Source organism: Lissotriton helveticus, chromosome 2_1, assembly GCF_964261635.1.
Source record: "Lissotriton helveticus chromosome 2_1, aLisHel1.1, whole genome shotgun sequence".
In the NCBI taxonomy this organism is placed as follows: domain Eukaryota; kingdom Metazoa; phylum Chordata; class Amphibia; order Caudata; family Salamandridae; genus Lissotriton; species Lissotriton helveticus.
The window spans coordinates 933,704,445-933,716,813 of NC_136059.1; the positions used below are offsets into that span (position 1 = coordinate 933,704,445).

Sequence of the window (12,369 nt, forward strand, 5' to 3'; positions counted from 1 at the left end):
GCAATTGCTTTTAGATTATTTTATCGATTTTATGGACTCTCTTGATTTAATAACCAATTTCAAGAAGTCACATTCTATGACAATAGGTGGGAGACGGGCAAAAAAGGCAACATTTTTCTGCAAAGGGCTAGAGCTCATTGAAGTGCCAACCTTCCCATATTTAGGGATACTTTTTGATGACAGAAGGTCATGGGCTATGCAGTGTACCCTTAAAAAGAATAGCCTATCCAGGTCGACTGGGGCTCTGTTAGGGTTTGCAAAACGGATAAGTTCAAAGCCACTCCCAGCCCTTATGAAAATATATAATGCAAACTGTGTCCCAATGGCGTTATATGGGAGTGAGGTATGGGGCTACATAGATGCTAGGGAAATTCAAGTAGCAGAAAACATCTTTTTACGAAAGCTGCTGTTGCTCCCAGCATCTGCTGCTACTTTTAAAATTCACGAGGACGTGGGTGTTGGCTACATTTTAGATCAGATTGCTGTGGCCCCACTATTAGGCTGGTTAAGAATGTGGGTGCAGCAGTCACCTAACCTAAACCAACTGATAATCCAAGACTGCATGTCCCTAGACAGAGCCCTTGACATTCCATGGCTACGATATATCAAAACCCAAATGGATATTCTGGGCAACCCCGATTTGTTCACAAATCCTAGGGCTCTAAGTAAGGTGGCTATTAAAGCCATAAAGTCCCAGTTTCTTAACAGGGCAATGTTAATGAAGGAAGAAGGGGAACTGGTCAAACCTTCAGTCAGGAGCTTTGTAATGCTGAGTATAGGAATAGAAATCCAGCCATACTTGACCTATATAAACAAGCCATATCATTTGTTTGTATTAACAAGGTTCAAGTATAACATGCTCCCATGGCTATTATCTTTTCCAAAATGTTTTTCCAAGGAGGGGGTTTTGGGGCCCTGCCCCTGTGATAATTTTTCAGAGCAGAATACTTTACACATGTTTTTTTTCTGCGACTTTTACGTTTTATTACGTAAGAAATTTATATTGCCATTGTTAAAGGGTTGTAACTTTGAGCAAGTCAGGCTGGCCCAGGCGTACTTGCAATGCCTGGGGTCCTCATTGGTGTGCTTTGGGGTAGCTAGCTACATCACGGGAGCCATTAGACGAAGAAACAAGGTGTAGAAATTGTGGCACCTATCCCCCACCTTTGTATTTATAGTTAATTTTTGGAAGAGGGAATTTACTGGTGTGATGATTTAACCAATGATTTATGGGATTTTATAAGGAATACTCAACGGGTGATAAATCTTTTAAATTGTTTATTTGAACTCCAAGTGTTTTTTCATGATGGTGTTATGCTATTCATATGGTCTTTGCATTAATTACAACATATGCTCATTTGTAATGTGTTATTTACATTCTATAGTTGTATGTAATGTATTTTTTATCCCATGAAATTTTATACTGCGCTTTGATGGTTTTAAATTTTAACCGAATAAAGCAAATATTGACTTGACTTGGGTAGGGAGGGTGTTCCAGATCTTGGCGGCGAGGTAGGAGAATGATCTGCTGCCGGAGGTTGTTCGTTGGATGCGGGGAACAGCAGCGAGGGCGAGGCTGGCGGAGCAGAGCTGGCGGGTGGGGGTGTAGAAGCTGAGTCTCCTGTTCAGGTAGGCTGGTCCGGCGTTGTGGAGTGCTTTGTGTGCTTGGGTGAGGAGCTTGAAGGTGATCCTCTTGTCGACGGGGAGCCAGTGTAGGTCTCTCAGGTGGGGGGGATGTGGCTGCGGCTGGGGACGTTGATGATCAGTCGGGCGGAGGCGTTTTGGATGCGTTGTAGTCGTCGTAGGTGTTTACCTGGGATTCCTGCGTAGAGTGCGTTGACGTAGTCCAGTCTGCTGCTGACGAGGGCCTGTGTCACCGTTCTTCTTGTTTCAGTCGGGATCCACTTGTAGATCCTGCGGAGCATGCGGAGGGTGTTGTAGCAGGAGGAGGAGACGGCGTTGACCTGTTTAGACATGGAGAGGGAGGAGTCGAGGATGAATCCTAGGTTGCGTGCATGGTCGGTGGGTGTCGGTGCTGTTCCCAGTGTGGTCGGCCACCAGGAGTCATCCCAGGCTGAGTGGGTGGGTCCGAGGATGAGTACCTCCGTCTTGTCCGAGTTCAGCTTCAGACGGCTGTTCCTCATCCAGTCGGTGATGGCCTTCATTCCCTCATGGAGGTTGGTTTTGGCGGTGTGTGGGTCCTTGGTGAGGGAGAGGATGAGCTGGGTGTCGTCAGCGTAGGAGATGATATTGAGGTCGTGTTGGCGGGCCACTTGTGTGAGGGGGGCCATGTAGATGTTGAACAGCGTCGGGCTGAGGGATGAGCCCTGGGGGACGCCGCAGATGATGTCGGTGGCCGTGGATTGGAAGGGCGGGATGTGGACGCTCTGGGTTCTGCCAGAGAGGAAGGACGTGGTCCAGTCAAGGGCCTTCTCTTGGATTCCGACTTCTAGGAGGCGTGTCTTAGAGTGCGATGGCAGACCGTGTCCAAGGCGGCTCACAGGTCAAGGAAGATGAGGGCTGATGTTTCGCCGTTGCCTAGTTGGTGCCTGATGTCGTCTGTGGCAGCGATGAGGGCTGTCTCGGTGCTGTGGTTTCGTCTGAACCCGGACTGGGATGGGTCCAAGATGTTGTTGTCTTCCATGTGGCGGGCCAGTTGCATGTTGACGATTTTCTCGATGACCTTCGCCGGGAACGGGAGCAGGGAGATGGGCCAGAAGTTCTTGATGTCCTTGGGTCCGCCTTGAGCTTCTTGAGGAGGGCGTTGATTTCAGCGTGTTTCCAGCAAGAGGACTTTATTTCCCACATCCCATCAGCACAGGAAGTGACATTACTGGATCTCTCAACACCCACCTGTACATGAAGGGATATCACTGAATTTCCCATCATACATCTGAACAAGAAGTGACATTACTTGTTTTCCCACCAAAACCGTCTTTAACAGAAGAAGCCAAGCACTAACGTTAGTTTAGTCAGCACATTACACACACATGGAAATAGCTCCCTTCAGTGGCCTACACTGTACACCTGCCTTCTGTTCGTTTTATGGTTCGCCTGCACTTCTGTTTTCTATATGGTTGTCCATAGTTGGCACTGGGCCTTCTGTCCATTTTAAGCTTACGCTGCGTTTCTATTTTCTGTATGTCTGCCCATATTTGGCACTATGCCTTCTTTGATTTATGCTTGTACTGCATTTCTGTACTGTATATAAACACCACACCCTAGTCACTCAAGGCATAAGGAGCCTGTTTGTAAGGCATGAACAGGGTGTGGTGTATGTCTGCCCTTCTCCCTTGACTATGGAACAAGCATTGGTACCTACATATATATTTCTTCTGTTCCTCTGCCCCTGATGTGTTCCTTTCTTCGATCTTGGAGGTTTCCCTTACAACTAACAGGCTAGAAGGGCACTTGACAGGACCGCCTTACAAGCCAGGAGGAGGACTTGCTATCATCTACAATTGATTCATTAAATGTGCAATATATACAGAGAATGCCACCCCATTCTTGGAACATCTGCACTTCAAGCTGCCATTCTCTGAAAAATCACTCTGAACGGAACCCTTGCCTACTGACCACCCAGACCACAAGCCACCTTTACCACCCTCATCACTGACTTCATCACAGAATTAACACACACCACAGGACACACAGTGGACCCATCTTCAACACAAGCGACAGAATCAAATACAACTCCACCACACAGATCACATGGACCGACTACTCCATCATCCACTTCCAAATCAACACACCTCAAGTCAACACCCCTAACAGGTTCAGCACTGCAAGCAGCAGCTGGAGGCAAAATCACAGAAGAAGACTGGCTCAGTGCCCTCAGCACTGATCAGCCTGGCCCCACAGACAACCTAGATAAGGACAACAACAACTGGACCAAGAACAGGGTGGGCCAGAGACTCCCTTGCACCCATCAAACCCAACAAGCATAGTAGGTCAAACAAGTAGGCCAGTTGGTACACAGAAGACCTCTGAGACACTAACAACACTATAAACACCTAGAAAGGAATTGGAGAGCCAGCAAATACACCACTGACAGAACTACCTACAATGCTGCACTCAGACATTATCACCAGCAAATTAGAGACATTAGAAAAAAGCATAAGTGGACCACATTGAAGGAAGCTCCAACAGCTGCAAGGAGATCTGTCAAGGATTTTACCTAACCCTCAGTCACTGTCAACAATATTGCAATTTTATTTGCTGAGAACAAAAAAATAAGAAACAATACAAACCTGACTCAATGCATGAGCATTTATGACTAAAAACCCCAACGTTTACTGAATAAATCTCCCACAACCTATTCAACTTCTTCCACAGCAAAATCGCAAACATTTACAGCAACTTCACACACAAATCCAACCCCAGAGATCTCATTGTTAATCTACCCACCACAAACCAAGATGGCTACCTGACCAAATGGACAACCCTCACCAGAAATGACACAGTGGCAATTAATCACAGACCCCAACAGACCGATGCCCCACCGCCTGCAACCTGGAACCAAAGCCGGTCATCAACTCCCTGATCCACATCATCAACACCTCCATCATGTCAGCCAATTTCCGAGATGAATGGAAACTTTCAGAAATGAACGCCCTTCATAAGAATCCCACAATCGACTGAGTAACTTTGGACACATCTCCCTGCTTCCCTATCCAGCCAAAGTGATTGAGAAGGCCGTCAACCAGAAAATCACAACCCACCTCAAAATTCACCATCTCCTAGACAACACACAATCAAGATTCAGAACGAATCACAGCACCATAACAGCACTCCTCAGAAGCCACCAATGACATCGGAAAGATCCTGGACTGAGGATAAACAGCGGACCTTATCTTGTTCGACCTCTCTACGGCCTTCAACACTGTCTCCCAAAACACCCTCATCAGAAAACTCCATGAGATTGGCATACAAGGATCCACTCTCAACTGATCTTTTCCTTCCTCTTAGGAAGAACCCAAAGGGTCAGACTACCACCATTCAAATCAAAGACCAAGAAACTGATATGTGGTGCCCCACTGGGATCGTCCCTCAGCCCCACTCTTTTCAACATTTACATAACACTGCTCACTAACATCACATGATCATAAGACATCAGAATCAACTTTACCAACTGCCTGACCATGGTAGCAGACTGGATGCAAACCAACTGACTGAAGTTCAACATCGACAAGGCAGACATACTTGTCTTTGGTAAATAAGACCTTCCAATGGATTCCACTTGGGGGCTGTCGGAGCTAGGACAAATGCCCAAGCCCACAGACCATGCACGAAATCTAGGAATCATTCCAAATAACAAGCTCAACATGACAGCTCAACTCATCACAGTGTGCACCTCCTGCTTCCGCATTCTGCTGCAAAAGATTTTCAAATGGTTGCCTCAGATGACCAGACCAACCATTACACAAGGACTTATCACCAGCAGGCTGGACTGCGGCAACACTCGCTATGCCAGAATCTTCAAACAACTCCTACACAGACTCTAGACCATCTAGAACACAGGCACAAACTCATACTTGACCTACCACACCACACCACACACACATCACACTGCACCTCAGGAAGCTTCATTGGCTTCCTATTCATAAGCATAACCAATTAAAACATCTCATGCACACATACAAAGCCCTACACAGCACAGGGCCAGAATACCTGAACAGCCCACCAGACACCTACGCTCTGCCTCACTCTCATTCGCAAACACTCCCTGCATCCACAAAGGCAAACCTGGAGGATGCCTATTCTCCTACATCACACCCAAGACATGGAGTAACTTCTCTCAACACATCGGAGCCCCCTCCTCACCTTTTGAGTTCTGCAAAAAGCTGAAACCCTGGCTCTTCATATAAGCACTTCGGCACTACACACATGCGTACCTTGCCCCAAGGCATGGATATCCTCTTGGGTGATTAGTGTGCTATACAAATGAACACAAAATAACATACAGTCCCATTTTTTAGAAATGCTATAGCTTTTCGAGTGATTCCAATGCATGGCCAGACATTTTAATGCATTTGCTCAAGCCACTTTATTCAAAATATCTCAAGTTGGCTATTAATATTCATATTGTCTCTGCATATTTTCAACATATACGCCAAGTAAGTGCATCATTACAGCATATGTTCTTTTAATATATTGAATATTGTGATATTAATATTATTTCTTCCTTCCACATAAGATCCTTGTGATAACATGAATTCTATTTTAGATAATGCTTGAGCCACTTGCATGGGAATTTAATTTTTTGCCAGATACCAGAAATGCTTCTAACCCTTATATGGTGTCCTTTTCTTTCTAAAGTACAGTACATTCTTCAAAGACTTCTCTATAGACATCATAATGCGTGAACTTATCTCTCATCCTATCAGCTCCACTTCCAACACCAACATCCTGCTAAAAAACGTCAACACTTTTTTGGAAAACTATGTGAACATCCATGCCCCAATTAAAACACAAAATAGCAAACCAAAGCAATCATCAAATAATAAATGATCCTTCTTCTGACAAGAAAAAAATGGAAAAAATAGAACTCTTGTTCTGCAATAGAAGTACCTCCATGCAACATGCATAGACTTCATCACAACAACTAAAGCAAAGTACTATGCTAACGCCATCAATGATGCCACCAACAGAAGGAGAATGCTTTTAAAGACAATCAAGCAATGCATCAGACCCTTGTCAAGCCCACCTATTCCTAATTGCACAGAAAAATGCAATGCCATCAGCCTCTTCTTCAATCAAAACATACACAAGCTCCAACAGTAAACAGGCACCAAGCCTGCTTCATCTCTTACAACCAACCCTTCCCATAGATTTCTGCAGTGGTCAAACTTCAAACCCTTATTTCGTGAGGATCTTACCGACATTCTCAACTCAATTAAAAGCCACTTGCTTTGTAGATGATGTCTTACGGTCATCCTTCATCAGAGCTCCCACTGGGGAAGCTCTCTCACCCCAAATCACTATTATCAATGCCTCCCTTCTCTGAAAGGCATCTGCCTAGAAGGTCTCAAAAGAGGTCAGATCCTCCCGCTCCTACTGAAACCTACACCAGAACTCTGATGACCTTGACAACTGCTGGCCCATCACTCACCTACCATTTATCAGCAAGATCATTGAACAAGCAGTCTATGTTCAACTCCACAATCACATTATTGATAACAATCTGTGTGACTTCAGATAATGTTGCAATATTGAGACTACTACCTTTCACATTGTGTACAATGTCCTCCTGACCATAGATAAAGATGATCCCTACCTACTTAAAATGTTGGACCTCTCAGCCTCACCTGACACAATTGACTATCCCATCCTTATGCCAACCCTGGAGTCTTGAATGGGATTCACTGCAGTGTCCTTCAATGGTTCTTCTCCTACCGACACCTGTTTGTTCACATGGGCATCTTCAGGTCCCACACAATTTCTATCATATGTGGAGTCTCCCAGGGCTCCATATAGTCCCCTGGAATCTTCATCCTATAAATGGAGTAGGGTGGTGCTGTACTCACAGATACCAGCATCAAGAATCACCAATATCTCAATGATACACAATTCTATCTCAAAATCACTATGCTTTAAACATCCAACACATCAAACACAGTCTGCACATCATCCAGACTGTATTTTCAATGCCTACCTGGAGCTCAACTCATCCAACACAAAATTAGTTTTATTTGCTGAGAACAAAAAACTTAATAAAATACAAACCTGGCTCAATGACATTGATGAGTTCAAACCCCAACTTTCACTGAATAATAAGAAACATGAATTCACCCCTGGCACCGGCTTAAGGAACACACTGCCAACAAAGATGGCCTGGTAGCAACTCTCTTTTGTAAAGAAAATTAAACCAGTTCTTCCAGGAAGCAACTTCAGAAGTGCTGTTTAATCCCTCAACCTGGATGGTGGTAATGCCCTACCCCATTGCTGCCCAGACTCCACACTGGCACCCCTGAAGCAGGTGGGTCCATTCTATTTGGAGACACGACGTGGTCTCATGTATATTAAAAGGAAAATTTCTCATTGATTACCGAGGATGTTTTGGTGAAGCATTCCCGCTTCAGTAGACAAATCGTGTATACTCCTCGATCTGTACATTGTTTCTAATGATTGGATTGGTATCTCCATAGGTCCATATTTTTCTCTCTGGATTTACCGTAAGCTTTGTCTCAGAAGGCTCTTCACTTCATGCCTGGACATTTGACTTCATTTCTTACCTCAAGAACAGCTTTACCAAATGGTCATTGTGCTGATGGTGAAAGTGTGCTCAAAGGTTGATATTACAGACCATTTAAAGAAATAGATGTGAGCTCCCTTTACCATTTAATTGCCTAGAGTGGATGGCTTCTGCCACAACACAGGTATTTCACATAGCACCCTGTTGAAGGTTGCAGGATCCATCTAAGTGTGTTTTATTTACCGAAACACGCATCGGTGCAACTATGTTCTGTTACTTTTCTTTTTTACTTTTATTATTATCTTGAGGGTCAATTGACATATGTACTGTTTTTCAAACAAAAAAACGAAAATGTATTTATATGTATATTTATGTTTATTGATGTCAGTTGAATTTCGGCCAAGTGATATCATATTGGATCATCCCTGTTTTTAATGTCTGGAATGTATGGAATTCCTAGCTAGAGTGGATATGAGTGATTTGAATTCTGAGGATATGATTGTGTGTCTTTGGTTCTGATTTTGAGCTTGTAGGGAGCTCACACAATAGTTGTTTATTTTTGTGACTATTGATCAATGTAAAGTCCCAGTATAATATTTAATTGATAACAAAATATAAACAGAACTGGTCTGACTTCTGGCTCTAAATATTTAAGGAATTTTCCCCTTTTAAATTTTTTAGGAGAAGCTATTATTGTGTTGGACTGTGAACCCCTGAAGAGTACCCCACATGCCGCAGCAAGTCTCATCCAGAGACTGAAGAAATATGGTCACATTATCCCAATCCTAATGGAACACCATTGGCTGCATAATCTTCAAAACCAGCTGCATTATTATCTTTCAGCCAAGCTTAACATCTCTGGTGGCTTGGCACACCCTAAGCCAAGACACCACCAGACTACAAACTAAAACGTGCAAAAATGTGAAAAAGTAAGAACAAGGCAGAAGGCCTTTTCCATCTAGGCACCCAGGATCTGGAACAGCATCCTTAAATCCATTAGGACCTCACCAACACTGATCCAATTTAGGAAAGAGATGAAGTCGCATCTCTTTCAAGAACACTAAATCACAATGCATTAACAGTCCAAAACCCAGATACCTCTCCTGTAAATTGTTGACTTTATTATTCTCTTTATCTGTGCTACATGCTTTACTGCCTTTTTGCTAGGTTTGTGCATATAAATACCATATTCATAATACATATATACATACCTACATATATACATGCATACATACATTCATACATGCATACATACATAAAGATGTGAGAATGGTGAAGGTTAGGAGTGAATACTGCCTTATGAGAATTCCTGGGCCTCCTTCCATGTCTCTCAAATTATTCACAGATATCTGAGACTTAGCCAAGGCCATCATATATGCACATCAGGAGCAAGGGAATCCCAAACCTCGTTAAGGCCAAGGAAGGAGGAGGTGATCCCCACCACAGCCGATGCAGGATAAATGAGTATTCCAAGGTCATATCAATGCCCCCGGGGGTTGAGATATCACTTGGAGCAGAGAAAGGATCTAATGGATTCCCCATACCTGAGCACCCTCAAGTTTTACCAAGTTACCCTAAAGGGACATCTGGTAGTACAATAATTCATGAGTGGGGTAGCCCAATAACAATGATAATGCCTTTTGTTGCCCCCACCCAAAAACAGTGGCGTACATTAGGGTTGAGATTCCAGATGACCACACTCAGGACATTAACTTGCATACTGTTAAAATGTAAATAATTTCTGTTGTTTGCAAGGCCAGTGGCAGGTATATTTTCCAACTACATCATCTGTGCCAAAGCCGTGCATTTTCTTAGGACAAAGCCATAGCAAAATAAGCTTTTGCAACTTTTGGAATGGTACATAGGCCTGGCTCATCTGTATTGTATAGGCAGGTAATCCAGTACTTAGTCAACATGAAAATAAAAGTTAATTTACAATTCCAGTCCTTGTTTGCTTAGAAGTTAGAAGCCCAGATTGGGTGGGGAATACTTTTTTACAGTTTACAATCAAAACTAAGGGCCTAATTATGAGGAACGCCAAACTTGCTGTAGAGGTGCAGTGGTGGTCAGTGACCACCGACCCAGGAGTCCAAATGCTATATTACAACTATGGCGGCCCTACCTCCAGAAGGCCGCTGCAACCGCCAGAGATCAACGATCCCTGGCAGTGGTCTGAGGGCCACAATATGCTTGGTGGTGCCCTGTGGCACCGCCAAGCATATTACAATTGTTCTCACTGCCAGAGGTCTCATGGAGGTTCCTTCTCCATTAAACACCTGGCAGTGACAAAAGAAAGGGGGCCTATAGGCCCCCCACTTGCCCCTGTGCACGGGAGTGCATGCAGGGGTTTATAAGTTGTGCCCCCCTGTATTTTTGTACCTACAGCTCCTGCATGGTAAGGAATACACAACATGATGCATTCCTTACTGTTCAGGAACGTGCACTGGTGATCCCACGGCGGTGCAGTTTAAGGTTTACTATGAGCCTTTAAGCTGCACCGCCGCGGGACCCCAACGCTGTTTGCCCGCCAGACAACAAAAATACTCATAATCTGGTGGGCAGCATTCAACTTTGGCAGTCCAGGAGTAGGCACTGGCATGGCAGCCTGCTTCTGGGCCACCAAACTCGTAATCAGGAACTATGTGTGATTGCCTAGGTAGCCCTTTTTATTTGCATTTATTTTTATTTATATTGAATTAGGAAGATAACATATTAAGGATTCCTCTAGAAGCAGTATTAACCAAAGTAATAATTAATGACTGTCTGAAGCTAGTTAAGGCAGGCAACATCCAGTGGTTGCAATATGTTAAAACCCAACTCAAAGTGATAGGTAGACAAGATCTTTTTAATTGTCCCTCACGCATAACGAAGCATAAGAAAGCCATGGTCAATAGGAATGGATGGATTGCACAATGAGAACAAGAGAGGCTTCTCGTGAAGATGGGGAGTGATGTTGTCTGTCTGAGGTGGAGCGGTAGGGCGTTGTACAGGGCTGGAACTACAGTTTAGGAGGAAGAAACTGAGCTATTTTCCTGATCATACAGAGCAAAAAAAGGAGGTGGAAATAACCTTATTTACTTGATCCTTATAGGTGAGTCTATCGTCAATCAGTATTCCCAGATTTTTCATCTTATTTACTAGCACTGGAAGCGGACCTAATTCATCTGGCCACCAAGATGGGTTCCAGAAAGAGATGTTTCCAAATAAAATCACCCCTGTTTTTGAGGAGTTCAACTTGAGGCAGTTGTTTCCCATCCATAAGCTTGCCTTCCTCATACAATTATGGAAGATCTCATTTGTATCCGGGCCTTTCCTAGAAAGACAGACAATGATCTGGGTGTCGTCAGCATACGATACTAACAACAACCCAAAAGATTTCACCAGAGCCGCTAGTGGTGCTACATAAATGTTGAAGAGGTTTGGACTTAACGGTGGACCCTGGGGAACACCGCACAGCAAGTAAATTCCCCCAGGGACACTGTTCGGACTCTCTGAGTAAAGAAGGATCTTAATACAGACAGAACACCACCACCAATCCCCAGGCCTTCCAACTGGTCAATCAGAAGATCACGGTTGCTAGTATTGAAGGCTACGATCAGGTCGAGTAAGATAAGGGCCGCATTACCCCCTCTATCAACTGCAGCCCTGATCATCTCAGTGGCCACAATAGGGGCTAATTCCGTTGAGTGCTCTTTGTGAAAGCCAAATTAGGACTCATCCAACAAATGAATATATCCATAAAAGCCGATAACTGAGCGTTTGTTTCCTTCTCAATCAGCTAGGAACAGCAGCCTAGAAATTGGTCTATAGCTGTTCGGATCGATCAGGTTGGATTTCTTAAGCAACGGAAGAATTGACACAGATATCCAAACCTTGGGAAAAACACCAGTCCTAAATACAGCATTGAAAACAGTGGTAAGATGAGAGGCCATCCAGTCAGGAATGAGCTGCAAAATTTTGAGAGGGCAAGGATCCAAAGGGGAGTCAGACTTGGTGGTGAGACCCACCTGTTTAACTTGATCCTCGGAAAAGGATTTGAATTAAAAAAAAAAAACCTTGTTTTTATCCCTAGGATGGACGTCCTTTATGATATAAGGCATGGTTTTATTGGAGAAACATGTATTAAAAAATAATCTCTACTTTGTTTTGAGCAAATGACCCTAAGGAATCACAGA

General features: G+C 43.9%; 1 protein-coding gene across 1 annotated transcript in view; it reads right to left on the minus strand.

Annotated features, from left to right (window-relative positions):
• LRRC2 (leucine rich repeat containing 2) overlaps positions 1 to 12,369 on the minus strand; it is an 878,803-nt gene that overhangs the window by 787,570 nt on the left and 78,864 nt on the right. The window lies entirely within an intron of this gene.